Below are 20,029 nucleotides of genomic sequence, written 5' to 3' on the forward strand. Positions count from 1 at the left end.
TTTTTTTTTTTTTTTTTTTTTTTTTTTTTTTTTTTTAAAGCATCACTTGGAGACATCAGCTATTTAGAAGCTGGTTTGTTGTTGTTTTTTCTGGCAGGATCTCCTACCTTTGGAACTTTAGTTTGATGTTGTTTCTTTGTAAAATTATAGACAGCGTGAGGATCATTGTGGGTGGAAGCCAAGCTTTGGAGATACATGAACCATTCAATAAGTTAATAAGGGCTGCATTGCTTCGTGGTTGCTGACGGAGACAGGGGATCTTATCCGGCGGGAAAGGACCTCAAGGAATCCCTATAGTATGAAGGGTCTTCTGAGAAGGTCCATTCATCTGCTGTCCAGATCTGGGAACTCACACCTAAAACACTGAGAAGAACTTTGTAAGAATAGAAGCCCCTCTGGCTGCTTCCCTCCCACACACGGAACCTTTTCAGCACCTCGGCCAGCGCCCGGCCCCGTCTGTCTGTGCCTTGAAGCCTGAAGCCTTTCCCAACAGCTGAGTCCTGTGGCCTCCCAGCGGAAGGGAGACCACCCATCAAAATACAGATCAACCATTAAGCCCCTATCTAACAAAGTTCCCCTACTCCTGGATAAATAATTCATTAACTACAATTGAGAGACTTTTGCATACCGGAGTGTAATACCACATGTCTTGGCTAGATAGTTTACTTAGTCTTAGTAAGTACTTACTTAGGTACTTACTTACCTAAATTGTTAGCGCACAAGTTCGTAAGACGAGCAACCGGATGTATGCACATGTTCACTAGAGATTCAGAGTGAAAGAGAGGCTGTGTGGGACAAGTTTGACTCACAGTTTGCCTGTGAGGGCACTACATCGTGACTTAATGTCACTGTTGCATTACAGACTTTGGACCAAACTGACTTTGAAATGATCTAAAATATTGACAAATCCAGAGCCAACAAGATAGTCCAGCAAGTAAAAGAGCTTGCCTCCAAACCTAATGAGCAGTGTTCCAGCCTTGGAACCCATATGATGGCAAGGGAACAGACCGTGGCAAGTTGTCCTCTGACATCCGCATGTGCATGTGAGCAGCTACATATGATAACTAAATAAATAAACAAACAAATACAAGTAAAATAGATTAGATATAAATAAATATGCATTATGTTATGAAGAAGCAGCAGAGAGTTTTGTTGAAATTGATCCATTTCTTCACAATGATAACCTACATAACACTGTCTTTAGATGCATATCAAACATTGCTAATAGCAAAATAGATACAATCCAGGCAGTTTAGGTATGTATAAACTTCTAGTCTACAGATAAAAACACAGTTAGGCAAGCCATCCAAGGACAGTATTGAAAGGGGGGGTTAAGAGGCATCTACAATGAGCTTGTAATAAAAACAATTGTGTTACACCGAGCTTGAGAAAAAACTTCTCAGAGGATCAGGGAAAGGAACTGATCTTGAAGAGGCTGAGTTCTTTCAGAACAGCAAAACTTGTGTGACTGTTCAGAAAAAGAGCACAAAGCAGGTTGGACCTCAAACAGTAGCCCATGCTCTTGTGTTGGCATGGGGAGAGGAGTGATGTTGTAGGCCATGGACCCCTATAGTCAGTGAGTAGTGAGAAACCACAGGTGATTTTCTTTTGACATCAGAGTTGACCCAATGTTTTCCTTCACACTGGTCCAGTGTCTTCTTACATGTCTCAGATTTTAAGAACTGTGTTGTGCTGTGGAGCATCAGAAGTTGGGCACTCACCATGTAATTTTTTTTCACTCTAGATGGGAATAAAACAGTTCTCAAAAACTCTCTGATACTTGTGTGGAGAGTGGAATTTGGGGAAAACTCTATCTGGGCAGGGGGAGTCATTTCTATTGCCTGGGAGCCTTATGAACCATCACTTTCTGCAGAGAAGCATAGGAATATACATGTACATGTGTGTGTGTTTCATATTCTAGCCAGGAATGCAAAATCTTAAATGGGATCACAAGGAAGCATCAAACTCCAAGTCAGAAATAATTGATTTAACAATTCCTCAAAGGCTGTGTTATATAAGATAAAGTAAAGCTAAAGCCCAGTGTTTCATATATAGCAGACGCAAAGCAAATAGTGCATGAGAGGAGCTGATTATTCTTGACCATCGTTTCAAATCAGAAAATGCTCAGGATCCAATGACAAATAATGACTAAATGTTGCTCCTTGTTTGCCACAGAATCAAAACTACCTGAGAGGACATTCTTGTGCCAACTCACACTTAGATATGAGTAGTTGAATAAATAGAATTATTAGGTTAACATCAAGTTGCTGAGCTTGATAACTCTATGGAAAAGAATAATGTGATGCTTAGAGGTACACACTCATCTGTGATATATGCAACTTACTATTAATTGTTTAAGAAAGTTGTGTGTGAGCACACACTCGACCCCACACTTGCATGCATGCATGCATGGGGGTTTCCTATTTGTGAACGGATAGAACAACTGATAAGATAGAGCTGAAAATGTAAATGACAATTGAATCTGGGGCTGGGGAAATGGCTCAGTGAGTAAGAGTGATTTCTCAGCAATTATGGAGACCTAAGTTTGAAGCCAAGCACTTCTGCACATGTCTGCTACCCACCCCAGGTTTGGCGATGGAAACAGGCAGATCTCAAGAGCTCAGTAACCAGCAAGTCTCGTATAAAATGCAAGCTTGCAGTGCAGTAAGAGGCCTTGTCTCAAGGGAATAAGGCAGACATCCCGCTAGGGCCTGGACATGCACATAAAGAGACAGATGCACAAATCTGAACACTCGGGTGACTATACCACACAAACATACAATATGCGCCCCCACACACAGAGCAGGTAAATCTGGAAAATGGTAGAATTAATTTTTCTTACAACTTTTCTATAAGTTTGAAATCATATTTAAATAAGAGGTATGAATGCCATGTTTTTTGTGTGCATTTTTGTAGACACTCCCAATTCAATTTTCAATTAGATATTTACCTTCTTGATTTTGTATTTACATTCAACAACTTGGTTCCTAACAACATAAACATAATTATTTAGCTTATTAATACAATACTCTTTAATCTATTTCAATCTAATAACATTGAAATCACTGCTAGTAAAATTGACAATGAAGCTTGGTGTTTTCTTGCAATTCTTTTTTGTCCTTATAATAAATATACCCCGTGTGTGTACAATTACTGTGCTCTAAGGTACATGGCCTAATGCTTTGCCATGTGTTATCAATCACCTTGTCAATGTAGTGTATGATGTAGCTTCCAGTTACCTTCAAGTTTAGTAGTTATTTTTAACTTTGTCTTCAAATACATAACACACTTATATATTCAAGAGAATGTTTAAATTATTACTTATTTATCTTATGTGTATAGCTGTTTTACTTTCTTGTGTGTCTGTGCAGCTCGTGTATGCAATGCCCATGAAGGCCAGAAGAGGGAGTAAGATGCCCTGGAACTGGAGCTAGAGATAGCTGTGAGCCACCCTCTGGATTCTGTGAATAGAGATCGGTCCTCTGGAGGGGCAACCAGAGCTCTTAACTGATGAACCATTTCTCCAGCCTCTCAACTGGCTCTTTAACTGTATCATGATTTAAATGTAAAGCTCTAAAATAAAACATATCCAGGATAATGTTTCTTTTCATAATTCCCAATAGATCAATTTTTTAAAAAAAACTTTATGCCTGAAGTAGTGGCACATGCCTTGAATCTCAACACTCTGGAGACCCAGAATATAACTTTAAAACCTCTTGAAGGGAAAATATAACTTTAAAACCTCTTGAAGGGAAATTGAAAGCAAAATATAATAAAAAAATAAAGGTGAGGCATAGTGATACCAGACGGGGACTGTGGGTGTACTCAGTGGTAGAGAGCTTGTCTAGCAAGCACAAGGCTCTGGGTTGACTCCCAGCCTCTCAAAACAAAAACAAAAGCCAAACAGAAATTCTACAAAAGCATAACAACTCAAGCATTGACACTAGACCAGTGGGAAAACAAAGAAACTATCCAGAGACGCTGAATTGAGTGGAGAAAGAGAAGCATAGCATCATTTCTGGGAATGACATCACTTGACATACACAGGTAGAAGACCAAGATTAGATCCCAGCCTCTTCTATGCACAGCAATCAATTCAAAATGGATAAGACCTAAAACTACTACACATCAGTATAGGCAAACAATTTTCAGGTAAGTTCTCCTCCCCCAATCAGTCTACCACAAGATCCAGCAATTCCACTCTTATGCATATACCCAAAAGAAACATATTCATACAACAAAGACCTCTGTTCAACGATGTTCATAGCAGCACTATTTGTAATAGCCAGAAACTGGAAGCAGCCCAGATGCCCCTTAACTGAAGAATGAATAGAGAAAATGTGGTACATTTACACAATGGAGTACTACTCAGCAGAAAAAAAAAACAATGGAATCTTGAAATTTGCAGGAAAATGGATGGAACTAGAAGAAACCATTCTGAGTGAGGTAACCCAATCACAAAAAGACAAACATGATATGTACTCACCCATATGTGGATTTTAGACATAGAGCAAAGGATTACCAGCCTGCAATCCACACTGCCAGAGAAGCTAGTAAACAAGGAGGTCCCTAAGAGAGACATACATGGTCCCCTGGAGAAGGGGAAAGGGTCAAGATCCCCTGAGCAAACTGAGAGCATGGGAAGAGGGAGGAGGGAGCTACCATAATGAGAAGGGAAGAAGAGGAGGGATGCAGAGGACATGAGGGAGCAGAAAGGTTGAGTCAGGGGAAGAATAGAAGAAAGGATATGTGATAGGTAGGGTTTTAGTTGCGGTGGGTGGTAGGGGAGGATGGGAGGGAGAAGGGAACTGGGATTGTCAAATAAAACAATATTGTTTCTAATTCAAATAAAAAAATCTGAAAAGAAAAAAGTTCTCTTCCCCCCAAAAGACAACAAATATGAAAATTGATGAAATTCAACTAAAGAAAGCTGCTTTGAATTAAAGAAAGATGGATGGGAAGAGTCTAAAGCATGAGAGGAAGCGTGGGTTCCCATACAGAGTCCACGTACAAGGATTACTATCCAGAATGTATAAGGAACACTAAAGACTTTATATCAAAGAACCCCCACCCAATTGATGTGGAATAATGCTCTTATTCACTGTAAAGATTTGTCACTCATATTTGTTTAATAAAATGCTGACTGGCCAGGCAGGAAGTTTAGGCAGGTCTATCAGAGTAGGAGAATTCCGGGAAGAGGAAGGCAGAGAGTAAGTTGCCAGCCAGATGCAGAGGAAGCAAGATGAGAATGCCTTACTGAGAAAAGGTACCAAGCCATGTGGCTAAACATAGATATAAATTATGGGTTGATATAAGTTGTAAGAGTTTGTTAGTAATGAGCCTGAGCAATAGGCCAAACAGTTTATAATTAATCTAAGCCTCTGTATGTTTGTGACTGGACGGTTGCAGGATGGGGCAGGACAGAAACTTCTGTCTACACCCAATAATCCAATTAAATGGACTAGAGAGAGTAGACATTTTTCAAAGAAAGATACACCCATAACCCTTATAAACCAACACTATGAGGCACAGTATCACAGCATGTAAGATAGGTATCATCCAAAGGTTAACTATGACAAATGCTGGCAAGGAAAGTGTAACGAAAGGGGAACTCATATACTGGTGGTGGACACATAGGTTAGCACAGCCATAATGGAAAACACTGTGGAGATTCTTGTTTTAATAAAAAAAAGAATGGAGTCAGAAAGATGGTTCAGTAAGTAGGAGCACTTGCTGCACAAGCCTAAGGAGGGAGTATGGATCCTAATGACCACAGGACAGGCTCAGCTTGGCCCTGCTCATATCTGTGACCCCAGTACTAAGAGAGATGGGGACAGAATTTCTGGGATTCACTAGCCACCAACAAATGTAGTTCCAGGTAAAAGGAGAGACCCTGACTCAAAAGAATTCCATGAAGAATGATCAAGGAGGGCAAACAAATTCCTTCTGTGTGCACATAGGCACACACATAGGCGTGTGACCTGCATACACACATGCACATTCATCATATATATGTACCACACACACACACACACACACACAATCTAAAAAGAGAGCTACCATTTAACCCTGAAATTCCACTGCTGGCACATGGTAGTATGCGATTTATTAAACAGCATACAGGCAAAATAAGTGAAATAATTATATCAGAGATATTTGCACTCCCTAGTATCATTAATTATCACACCACTACTCACAACATCCAAGATATAAAACCAACTGAGTTATCTATCAACTGCTTAATATATAATGAAAATGTGGTATAAAAAATACACAATGGAATATTACTCATCCACAATAAGGGCTAAGTGTTTTTATTTGCAACAAGATTGATAGAACCAGAGATCATTGTGTTAAGTGAAATAAACCGGGCACAGGAAGTCAAAGTGCCACATATTTTTACTCACTTTTAGAAGCCAAACTGCTCTCAGGACAGCGGAGGAGAAGAGTGATTACTGGAGACTGGGAAGCGCGAGGGCGAGGAGGGTCAGAAACTTTCCAATGCAGTCTTTAAATATAGACAGGAACTGCTTCACTACTGGTCCCAACAACCTCTGATGCATTTTATTTTAAAATTTGAGGTATTATTATGTGTGTGTAAATGTATGAGTGTGTGTGTGAGTACAGGCACACGCATGCCATGGTGTGTGTGTGTGTGTGTGTGTGTGTGTGTATCAGAAGACAACTTGACAACTTTCAGGACTTGATTCTCTCCTTCCACCATGGGTTCCAGGGACTGAACAATGTGATCAGGCTTATATAGCGAGGGCTTTTCCATGTCAAATCATATTTCACGACATTTCATATTTCATTTTCTATGAAATCATATTTCATAGAAAAATGAATGTTTGAAAAGATAGAAGTGTGCAGTACTCTAATTTGGTCATTACATATTGTATATACTCATAGCTTTATCACATGTGATTTATACAGTACACTCAGAACAATAGCAAATATCAGTAATGAAAAAGAAAAAAAGTAAAATAAAATTTACCCAACCTGTGTGTGTTCTTTTTGTCTAGATGTTTGAGTGTGTATGTAGCCCACATAAAAAGTAGTACATTTAGCCTTCCACATCTGTGGGTTTTATATGGGTAGGTTCAATCAATTCTTTAAAATATAATTGCATTGAGCATGTAAGATATTTTTTTCTTGTTAGTATCCCCAACACAATTCTGTATAGTAAATACTTATATAGCATTCAATATTGTAAATAATTTAGAAATGGTTAACTGTACACAAAAGGGTACACATACATTACAGGCAGATCCTGTGCTTATTTATAAAGGGACTTGAGCATCTACAAGTTTTGGTTATGTGAGGTCTTGAAAAAAATCACTCATGGACAAAGGGTGACTATGCACAATATGTTCTAGCCTTTCTGGTGCCCTTTTACTTTTAATAGTATGTCCTGGAATCTCTTATGCTGATATCCTTTTGAAAAATGTTTGTTGACTTCCATCTACAGAAAGTTACAGGGCTTCCAAGCCCTGTGGCTTTACTTGTAGCTACAACATCTTTGATATATTGTCTTTTAAAAAAATTATTTCAGATATTATAGTGTGAGCACCCATAAGTGTCTATGCATACATGTGTAAGTGTGGGTGTGTGTTGTGTGTTTTGATAATCTTTTACTGCTGCTTATGATGGTTTATACATGTACAGATATAATGAAATGACATTAAAAGTAAGAGTTTAATTTAACAACAACAAACGTTAGCATGCAATCGTTCAAATTGAACAAATAAGGCCAGGTAAAACATGAGGTGCCTGAGGGCTGAGTGTGAGCTTTGAGAACACTTAGGAAATTCAGCATAACAACAGGCAGAACCCACATTGTATTCTGAGGAGGGGACTATTGAATCACAGGAGAAAAGCAGACTGGCTACAGTTGCATTGTACGTCTCTCCATTTCTCCCACAGATTTCTATCAGATTGCATCTTCTCTAGTGATAGGTATGGGGACAGGGTTGTCAACACTTGAATTTTTGCCAGTTTGTCAGCTGAAACACAGTTTTTGGCGTGTTTTAAATGTGCATTCTTTTATTTTGAGTGAGACTGACTATAACTGCATATATTTGAGAAATCTACTGATTATCATGTGAGCCACTGGGTGATGATGTCAGCCTGTTTTCCCATGGGGCTAGTGTTCTTGTTGGTTGAATTTTTAAGAGCCTTGTATTGAAGAGCTTCTTGGAAATGTGGATATTAAAAATATTTCCTCAAATTTTTATTTGTTTACTATTTCAGTTCTGCTTATACTCTTTTTTTTCCTCTATTGACATGCAAAAGTCTTAATGCATATTTTGTCCTGTTTGTTGTGACTCCCGGATTGTATCCACATTTGAGAATGATATTCTCCTTGGCAGTTTATAAAGAAATCCATCTGTTTTATTCTATTATTTTGATGTTTTATTTTTTGACACTTACATTTCTGAATCTATTTGCAGTTTATCTTGGTATATAATGTGTCAGATGAATCCAATTTTATTTTTTCCCTATCGGCTATTCAGTTGTTTCAACATCATTTATTTAAACATTCCTTTTTTTCCTCTGTCGATTAGAGGCAGGGTTTTTTGTCATATATCAGATTTGTATATGTGTTTTCAGGGCTCAAAGTCAACCCTTGGGCTCTGCATACTACCTCTGCAGCACTTATTTGTGCATTCAATGAACTGTTTGCTCTTGGGTGACATTTCTTCCACTAAATGCTAATACATACTGGAGAAATAGCAGTCAGTAAAATTCTTGCCTTGCAAGGATGAGGACCCGAGTTTGATGCCTAGAACCCACTTTCTAAAAGGCAGGCATAGTGGCCCACATTTGTAATCCCAGCACTGAGAGTACAGAGAGAAGGCAGTTTTCCAGGGCCTCACTGGTCAGCTAGCCCAGCTGAGTTAGCAACTTCCAGGTCAATGAGAGACTTTGCCTCAAAATACAAAACAAAAAACCCAGATGAGTGGAACCTGAGAAAGGATACCCAAAGTGATTTCTGTCCTCCATACACATGTGCTTATATGTTTACACATATGCAAAAATGCTTATTCTATTTTTAAGTATTTATTTTATTTTTATTTAGGGTGTGTGTGTGTGTGTGTGTGTGTGTGTGTGTGTGTGTGTGTGTGTGTGTGTGTGTGCACCCATTCATGTGCCTTCAGAGGCCGGAAGAGGGTCTCCTATAACAGGAATTGCAGACAATTGTAAGCCATCTCATGTGGGCTCTAGGATCCAAACTCTGGTCTTCTTTAAGGGCAGCAAGCACTTTTAAACTGCTGAACCATCTCTTCAGTACCCCAATTTTATAACCTTTCTATTCATTTTCATATTCCCCATATTAGTAAGGAGTAGGACTGAACAAACACCCAAGAAGTCTAAACGGAGTCTGAAACAAGACAAAAGTTTATCAATCAGATTATAGAATATTCCTGGCTGATACTAGGAACTTGTAGTCCTTTTGCCTTTTGTTCTGTCAGCCCTCAAGAGTGGCTTCCAATGTCAATGTTGCTTCACGGCTCAAAGTTGATACTAGCAGATCTAGTCATCCAAATAAATTTGGAGCAAGAATGAGCAGAAGAGGAAGGGAAAGATGATGCTCTTAAAAGCTAACTCAAAGCTGTCACCTATGGCTGAGGGACAAGGAAGTTGTATGGACTCTTTTCCTGTGAGCATAACAAGATGCCATCTTGGACTTTCTTGTGGCCATGGCAACTGGAGTAGAAAAAGACAGTGGGTACCAGGTCTATAGTGATGATAATAATGATGAAGCTATTGACCCTCCTATTGAAGGTTAGGAGACCCTCATCTGGGATACTAGCCATTATTTACTCCCCCAACTTCAACTTCTCTTGGGAGATGCTGGAGTATAGAGGTAAAATGTTGATTAAAGGTGGGACTCTATGATGCAGCTTCTATGAGGCTGCCATCCATGGTGGGGTGAGATTTGGCAGTGATGGAGCTGTTTGGGGGCTCACCTACTCATGTAAGTATGACCTCATTCATGTTCTGTACACAAAGTCCAATAAACCCATTCATCTCACCAAGTTGGACTTTTGTGAAATTGTACTTTGGTCTGTTTCTGGTGCCCACCTGGGGTGATTGGCCACTCACAACAAAAGTATACCAGAAACTGAGGGTCCCTATGCTGTGATAGGGCACATACCTAACAGGGCATAAGATTGTCTCCAGGTTTCTAAAGTTGGAAAAAAAACAAAAAAACAAGTTGCATTCTTTGATGTGTTTCTCCCAACCAGATTGCCTATGATTTGAAAGCAAAGATGTTCTGTGAAATTTACATGACCTATGAGACCCATTACAGTATGTGTCCGAAGGCAATGGAGCACCCAAAGTAAACATTTACTAATTTGATTTCATTAAACTTGTATTTCATTAAAATTACATGTTTAAACATAGGACACATCCCAGTTTACCACGTTCACTTGGCATTGTACAAAAATTAACAGCCATATTGCTCTAGAAATGTTGAACTTAATTTTTTTCCATTTGTACAGGGGTAACGCACTGTATTAAATATGTAAGGTCTTAAAAAAAAAAGAAGGGATTTTGAGAGCCCATCCCATATGAAGGGATGCTCTCTTGACCTGGACACATGGGGAAGGGCCTAGGCCTGGTCCAGGATAATGTGGTAGACTTTGGGGAGCCCCTTTTGACGGCCTTACCCTGCCTGGGAGTGGAGGGGGGATGGCTAGGGGCAGGTGGGATGTTGGGGGGAGGGGCGGGAGAGGGAGAAGGGATTGACATCTGAAGCAAGCTTGTTCCTAATTTGAACTAATAAAATAAAATAAAAAAATAAAAATAAATAAATAAAAAATAAAAAAAACATAGGACACAGATGAGAACTCAAGAAATTTAAGTGTTGTGTTGTGTCTCCCATAAAATACATCATTTGCTTTAATGTTTGATTCAAGCTTTGGACATAATGTACTAACACATTTGGCTTTGATTCTTGTACTATTTCTATCATATCTTATAACCTCATTTAAATAATCTCATGCACATATTTTAGAGTTTAAAAAAACATGTATCTCCCTTTTCAGACCAGGAAGCTGTAAGAATCCAAATTTAATATCAAGTACATCAATACAAGATTATATTTATAGAAAAATTTATTCCTAGTACCCAAAACAAATGTTCTTATTTAGCAGATAAGATGTATTATCATCAGCAAGTATTATGAAAAATTAATTACACGGTTTAGAAATTCATTTAAAAATATTTATGATTCTCTAATCAGAGGAGTAACATATGTCTTAAAAACTCAGCGTATTAGAGACTGGGAGATGGCTCAGCAGTTTTAGCACTTTACAAGCATGAAGACTAGTGTTTGGATCCCACAGAACCCAAATTCAGGGCGGGCATGGCAGCCAACCTGCCATTACAGCCTCAGAATGTGGAAACAGGAGCCCTAAAGCAAGGGCAGACTGGGCAGACCAGCCAGGCTGGTGAACTGGAGGTTTGATTAGGAAGACTAGCCAGATTGGTGAACTCAAGGTTTGATTAGGGAGACTAGCTGAATTGATGAACTCAAGGTTTGATTTAGAGACTCTGCCTCACAGAATGGAGTGGGAGAGGAATCAAGAGTGATTCCTGCCATTAAGGAAGAAGGGGCAAATGAATACAGTTTAGCTTGCTTTTTTCCTTTTCCTCTTTTTTACGAAGCCTGGGATGGCAGATGTTGTCACACATCCACATAGGTCTTCCATCGTCAATCAACCTCTCTGGAAAGATGCTCACGGTCATGGCCAGAGTGTGTCTCTTAGGTGATGCTACATCCTGTAAATGGACTGTGAAGATTAACCACTATGGTCACTTTGATTAATAACCATAATTTTCTGTTAATAGCTATCATTAAAAGCTACATACATACAGGGCTGGAGAGATGGCTCAGCAGCTAAGAACACTTGCTGCTTTGACACAGTCTCTAAGTTGGGTTATCAACACCAAGTTAGGTAGCTCACAGTCACCTGTGACTCAACTCCAGGACATTGAGGCCTTCTTCTGGCTTTGTGGGCACTCACACACATGTGCACACTCACTCACACATGTACACAAATATTAACGATTAAAGATTTAAAATAATGAATAGGTTTATTACTTCATATAGATATATTGGTTTATTAAATGATTGGGACTGATTTATTAATTATTATCTATAGAAATATATAAACAAAAATAAATAAAAGAAGTTTTAGTTCTTTTGCTTTTTTTTTTTTTAAGATGGGGTTCCTTTGTGAGTAGCCCTGGCTGTCCTGGAACTCTCTCTGTAGATCAGGCTGGCCTCAAACTCACAGAGGTCTGCCTGCCTCTCTCTTCCTCCCAAGTGCTGGGATTAAAGGTGTGAGCCACCATTGTCCAGCTTCTTTTGCATCTTTGATTCATTCATCACCAAATAAATTGTGCACATATATATACTCGTGCACACGTCCTCTTCCATCATGTTCCAGTGCAACTGTGAACTCAGGCAGGAGTCATCCTTAACATTTTATACCATTGTAAATGTCAGTAGATCCAGATTCCATAGTATAAAATGGTAACATTTTTCCTTTCTTGAAATACTTTTGTTTTCTTTGGTATTAGAACAACCTCCTTGGATGGTCTGACTGATTTCTAAGTAACTCACTAATCTTTGTGAACTCTATGCTGTGTATACCTCCAGTTACATTAAGAATTTGCTGTATCAAGTCAGTGGTATGGCTCAGGGGTAAAAACACAAACCGGATGACCTGAATTTAATTGTTGGGACCCAGATGGTGGAAAGAGAGAGAGCATTGGCTCAGGAAATTGTTCTCTGACTTCAACTTGTGTGCACTGGCACAGGGACACACACACACACACACACACACACACACACAGAGAGAGAGAGAGAGAGAGAGAGAGAGAGAGAGAGAGAGACATACACATGAATGGGTGGATGAATGGATGCATGAATAAATTAAATAAATAAATGTAATTTTTAGGAAAGAATACACTGTTTTGTAAGGACGACAACCATTCTCCTCGTCCCCTCTTCACAGATATTCCCTTAGCTTAGTTATCTCCTTTGAACAGTGATTTTCCTGAGATTTTTTTTCCCCTCTTTGAGTCTTTTTCTTTCTTGGTTGTCCTTGTTAGGAAGAACTCGTTCTTCAACACCTTCCTGAGCAAAGACATATACAGGAGGTCAAATCTTGAGACTTTTACCTCCTCACCTTCTTTATGATAAAGCAGATTGAGTCAGGTGTCTGCTTGTTTGTTTGTTTTTAAATCATCTTTGTCTTTTTGGAAAGCTGTAACAGAGAACCACAGCTTTACAGATAACAGAAATTCCTTTCTCACAGTTATGGATGTGGTGAATTCTCAGACCAAGGTAAATTTCATGTCAGATGAGGACCTACTTTCTCATCCTAGGCTGTGCGCTCAGTGCAGAAAGGGGCAAGGAAGCTGTTTGGGCCCCCTTTAAAGAATTCTGCTTCATTCATGAAGGTCAAACTCTCACCACCCGCTGAGACTCTTAGACTCCTGCTATTCATTAATTGTATGAATGGCGTAGGAAATCAAGTCTTTAACAGTCACAGAATTTTAGTTTAAACATCCCCCCCCATGTGCCTGTGACTGACATAGGACTCATTCATTATATTGCCCATTCTGGCTTCAAATTCACAGTTTCCCCTGTCTCGACCTTCTCAATGCTGGGATTACAAGTGCTTGCCACCCTGCTCAGCTTTTCCCCAACACAATTTCAAAGAAACTGTTCCACAGGATTTACCAGTGAAAAATATGAAAATTTAAACGAAGTGCCCAGGGAAGATATTGTTCAGTAAAGGCTTGAAGAATGTGTCAGTATTGGCGGTGAGAGTGGTTACTTGCAGGCCAGTAAAACCTAATGTAGAGGCTGTGGGGGAGTTTTGGGGAGGGTGCTTCTTACTGGGCCAGTCTAGCTAAGCTTTTTTCAGACAGCTTCCTCAAGTGATATTGCATAGGTTTAACGGAGAGGAGAAATTTGCTCAAAATTGGTGATGTTCATATAAAGTAGCAGATATTTTTTGCTCAAAAAGTTCCTGAGATTGGTTATCTGGGCAGTTACTGAAGGGACCAGTTCCCTGTTTTGGCAGCCATAACAGCCTAATACATGCTTGCCTGACCTTGCCTTGGTTCACTAGGAGGTCAGATGCCTGCCTCTTGGTAAGGAACCAATCAGAAGTTAGCTGGTAGTGCTATGCTTTACGGCTCAGGGTGTGCTTTACAGACAAGTGCACAGCAGTGACGTGCAGAGTATAGATAGCAACTGCCCTGGGAGGGCCTATGGGTCATAACAACCAGTTGGCCAATAAACTCAGGGCAAATCCTCCAAGCCTGGAGGCACACCAATCCTGAGCCTGTGCTTACCCCTAGATACTCCCCTCACGCTGCCCTGTAAGATCTCTGTCCTGTGGTTTGTCATGGTCTTTCCCCAGCCATCCGCCATTGTGGATGGATGAAAGGCCCATGCTAATAGGGTTAGCTCGTTAAACAACTGCAATAAAAGACTCATTGCTTTTGCATCGAAATGCGCCTCTTGGTGATTTTGAGGTTCCAAATTTGGGGACAGCATTACCAAAGGTCAGTGAAGCCATCTATGTCGAGGCAGCAGCCAGGTCCTTAGAGATGACTGCCTTCAGTTTCTCTGGCTGCTGACCCAGACCCACATTTGGCTATACAAGGAAGGGCACCAGCTTCTACAGCCTGAGGCTAGAGTTGGGAGGGACAAGAGGACACCATTGGCTCTGACTGGGTTCCAGTTTGCAATTGATAATAGCTCATCAAAGTCTCCATATTGTGTCTCATATCCTCCACTTTATATCTTTCTGCTCTTTGTAACCTTCCAACCCTGTTGACTTTAGAGTTAACACCATGTGTAAAAGCAAAGCCCTTGGTAAACTGGATAGCACGACAATGACCTCAGCCTCATAAAGCTAAACACTGAAGTCTCATTTCCTACTCCATATCACCACTAATAAGTTCTTCTGCTTCTTAGACCAAGCCTGAGAACATGGAGAATGATTGAAAAGGAGTAAGTGATCCAACACAGCCTCAGGGGAGTAATCAAATGGGAGGAAGACAAGGAGCAGAGGCAGCAGAGGTGGTGGACCAAATGGGCTTGAATGGTCCCAGCTATGATTTTATTTTCCTCTTACTGATACAGAAGGTTACCAGATGCTAACAGAAATTAGACATGATCTGACTTACATTATAACACTGTAATTCTGGTGGTCACTTAGAGAACTGGAAAGGGTAAAGGCATGGAGGCTTCTTAAAGAAGTAATTTTAAAAGTTGAGGCAACAAAAAATGTTTTAATTGTCTAGGCACTTTCACAAAGAATCAGGGTTGACATGCTTAGATGTTCGCTTAAATATATCAAACACGCTGTTAAGATAAAAAAAAAAAAAGCTGAGGCAAGATATGGTGATAAGAGGCATCCATGACTGATTTCAGAATAGTATCACGGGGGTGCTGAAGAAAATCACTAATGTTTGTACTTCTGAAGGGTAGAACCAATGTGCAATGTGTATGTCCCAGCTGTGTGAACCTTTTGACCTTTACAGCAAAAGATGAACTCACCATTAATATGGAAAGTGGGAAAGACCTAAATTTCAGAGGTATTAAACTAGAGACTTAGAAAGAGAACTTGGGAAGGCAGCTGGATATACTGGTAACATACAGTCAAAGCTAAAGATTGAACCAGAGAGTGGTCAGCTGTGTTTATGTATGTCACAATGCCAGTTTAGATGACTGAGCTAGTGTGTATGGCTGGAAAAGAAAAGTGACCCAAGAGCCTTGAGATTTGAAATCCACCCATACCTAAAGTTCAGATTAAGGGCACAAGTGGGGTAGAACCAATGCCAGAAGTGTGGTATGTTAAAGCACAGCATGGGAAGGATAGCAGAGTCATACCTGATCTACCAAGCAGTATACCAGGAGTGTGATGTGCTCAAGCACATCACAGGAAGGATAGCAGTCATATCTGATCTGCCAGGTGGTATACCAAGAGCAGACTGGGTGATGTCTGATTGCTCTGCAGCAGGACGCCTACCTGATCCTGCTACAGGTCAGTAAGATGCATGGTAACCTTCAAAGCTGTGTGTACGTAGTTGCTGATGCTCATGGTGGCGTGCTTCAAGTTTACCTCATTTAAGTGAGCATAGAACCAGACAATTTGGAGACTGGGCAGAGACAGCAGTGGGGTAAGTAACTAGATAAGGATGTGGAGTTACGCAGAAATCGATGGTGAGACAGATGGAGATGGCTGAAGTAGTATTCTTACAGAGCAGGGTGATGTGGCCTATAGCTTGGGACACGAACTCTGTGGGCACAGGTATAGGAGCATGGCAGAAGTAGCACATTAGGTTTCTGGGAATTCTTTCTGGTAGCTTCTGTTTTGTTTCTTTTTTTGTTTTGTTTTTTTAACAATATAAGAAGTTGAAGCTGTATCGAGGAATTTGGAGGATAAAAACACTGTAAAATGGGAAGGGGGCATAACAGGTGATACTATCTACTTTCTGGGCAGCAAAAAGGTCCACCTGAAGTTAGTGATTATGAACTTAAAATAAGAGCAGTTGGTAGGACTGCTTTCTTGATTTTGTGTTCAGCTGTACAGGTGTGGAGATGGAATGCAAGGAACATGTAACGGGTTGTAATTTGGCTCAGAACAGACAAGTGTAAGAGGACACAGATATGAAGGCTCTATCCCAGGGATTAATGAGAATTCCTAATCGCTGAGTTTAAATGGAGGCTAGAGGAGAGGACACAGGGAAGGTGAGGAGCAGAGGAAAGATGCTGAGGTCGGGATCTTCACTTTGCTTCTGATGGTCCCTGCCTCTCCAGATGAACCTTGAAGTTTGTTCTTTTCCCATTCATGCACTAGATGCTCTTTGACTTTCAAGTGATGGCCTTTCACACCAGGAGGTCTTGTTGAGTTATGTTCTTGCTGTTTGTCCTTGTCTCTACTTTCCTCTCTCTTTTGAAACATCTTGTTCATATACCGGACTTTTAGAGAACATACAGTTCTTTAATTCTGAAGTTTGGTTACAAGGCAGCTTTAGAGTGGAGCATCTTTACTGGATCCCCACTTTCTGCTGGCCCTTGCGCGCACACACACATACACACACACACATACACACACACACACACACACACACACACACACACACACACAAACAAACACACAATGCATGTGCTTACATGCATGCATTATAACACACTAATAATAAATAAAATTAGAAATAATAAATAAAATTAAAAACAAATTTTTAATGAGTAAGAATGGTACTATCAGTTACCTTTCTGTTTCCCAAGGTTTATTTGGGCTTAAAGTTCATGATGGAATATGATGTCTTCTGGAAGGGCAGGTGGACTGGTGAAAGTCGATCTGGCTCAGGGCAGCTGATCAGGTTGTATCTATAGTATGTGTCATGCTTGTATATGGAAGTGAGGAGACCAGCCCCTCACCCAGCCCCCTGCTTTAGCAGCCATGACAGGCTGCAGAAAAGACCCAGCAAGATGTAGGCCTCTGACTCAGCACATGTCTGACCTTGCCAAACCTGCCCTTGTCACTAGAAGGTCAGATGTTCTCCATGTGGCAAGAAACCAATCAGAAGTTAGCTGGCAGGCTCTGGACAGGCTTTATGGTAAAAGTGTCATAACAGAGATGTGCAGAGCGTAACAACTGCCCTGGGAGGGCCTCTAGGCCATAGCAACAAGTTAACCAATCAACACAGGACAGGTCCCAAAGCCCAGAAGTGCACCAATCTTGAGACTGCTATGTAACCCTAGACACTCCCCTTGCATACCCCAGTAAATTCCCTGCCTCACAGCCCCTTTGGGTCCATCTCATGCCAACCACTTTGCTAGATGGATGAGGAAAATGAGTTAATGCAGTTAACTCATTAAACAGTAAAGGACTCTGCTTTTGCATTGGAACGGGTCTCTTGGTGATTTAAGGGTAAAGGAACCAGCTTCCCTTTTGGCAGCCATAACGGCCGAACACGTGCTTCTATGACCTTGTCCCAGACACTAGAAAGTCAGATGCTTGTCTCGTGACAAGGAGCCAATCAGAAGTTAGCTGGTGGCGCTATACTTTATGGCTCTGGGTGTGCTTTACGGACAAGCGCACAGCAATGACGTAGAGAGCATAGCAACCACCCTGGGAGGGCCTATGGGCCATAACAACCAGTTGACCAATCAGCACAGGGCAAGCCCTCCAAGCCTGGAGGCACACCAATCCTGAGCCTGTTTGTACCCCTAGACACTCCCCTTACGCTGCCCTATAAAGATCTGTGCGCAGCGGCTTCAAACTGTCTTTTCTGGCCATCCGCCATGGCAGGTGGGTGAAAGACCCGCGCTAACATGAGGTTAGCTCGTTAAATTACAATAAAGCCTCGTGCAGTTTGCAGCAAGCTCTCGAATCCGCCTGGTGATTGGGGTGACCGAGAACGTGGCCTGGGACCCCGGATACTTGAGTTTTCGGGGGTCTAACAAGGGTTCAGAATTTGGGCACAGCATTGGCCATATGATAGCTCTGTGGAATTGGGTTTTCTCCTTCCACCTTTACCTAGTTTTAGAGACCAAACTCAGGTTGTGACCAAACTTAGTCTCATGAAAACACTTTGTCTGCTGAGCCATCTTACCCACCCTTCCCCCATTTTAAATGATGCCAGTCATTATGCACCTAACAGATATACTCTCTTTCAGTTGAATCCTTCTTGTGTGTTTTAAAACTATTTTCAAGACTTTCCCATTTAAAAATAAACAATGACTCTTCCTTCACTCTCCTTCTATGCCACCTCTTCCCACAAAATCTGTTGACATTCTAGACATTTTTTACCTCACCTCTTCTCCAACCCTTCACCAAATTCTTGCTCATATGATCAATTCTCAGGACACTAATATTTGTTATTCTTCACACAGTGATTCTTAGCACCTCATTTTTGAAACATGCTTGATTTTTTATTTTTTTTGTTACATAGCAGTATTTTTTTTTTTTGAGACAGGGTTTCTCTGTGGCTTTGAAGGCTGTCCTGGAACTAGCTCTGTAGACCAGGCTGGTCTCGAACTCACAGCGATCCACCTGCCTCTGCCTCCCGAGTGCTGGGATTAAAGGCATGCGCCACCACCGCCCAGCTTGCATAGCAGTGTTTTTACATTATTAACGTTCTACATTTTTGTGAATCCTCTCTTCAAAGGCTTATTTACTTGTTATAGTAAAGATCACGTCCAGGGGCTCACACATGTTAAGGAAGCTCTGTGGCACTGAGCTACACCCCTGTCATGGCCCAGCATGTCTCAGTCCCAAACCACAGAAGCCACAAGGTCCAGCCTGAGTGGGGGAGCGTGGACTTGGAAATTCCTAGCAACCCAATGGCGATAAAGACCAGACACAGGCATCTTGTCATCTTTAGAGATCTCTCAGTTCCATGCTGCAAAACTGGAGTGTCTCCTTTATTTCAGCATCTTCCTGGCTGCTTTCTAACCATTCTTCCCTGACCTCGAAACCATTTCTCTCACATCTCCCTTGGTGCTATCAGCAGATCTCTCAACTGTCTCTCCTCCCATAGACCTCTCTGCAGATACCTCCTAACCTTCCTCATTCATAGTGTAGACCTAGCCCTTGTCATGGTGCAGGCCTATTCAAATGCTTAGTTTTGTAGAGACGCAAAACTAGGGGACATTTTCCACTGAGGCTATGCCATTCAACAGCAAATCAGCTAGCATCTGCAATGCAATGCCAACCGGAGCTCCAGAGGTTAGGACCTGGAGAAATTCTCTAATGGAATCAGTTCTTAGCTCCCAACACACCCCCAGCTATGACTAACTTAAAAACATCCAATGTTTACCTGTTAGAGCCCTTTTAAAGATTTTAAAAATTATGTGTACATGTATATTATGTGCATGTGGGAGTGTCTGAAGAGTCCTGAAGAGGCAATCAGATCCTTTGGAGCTGCTTAATCATGGTCTGTCTCCAAGAGAAGTATGCAATCTTAACTGCTGTGCCTTTGG

The sequence above is a fragment of the Cricetulus griseus genome, assembly GCF_003668045.3.
Source record: "Cricetulus griseus strain 17A/GY chromosome 1 unlocalized genomic scaffold, alternate assembly CriGri-PICRH-1.0 chr1_0, whole genome shotgun sequence".
Classification (NCBI taxonomy): domain Eukaryota; kingdom Metazoa; phylum Chordata; class Mammalia; order Rodentia; family Cricetidae; genus Cricetulus; species Cricetulus griseus.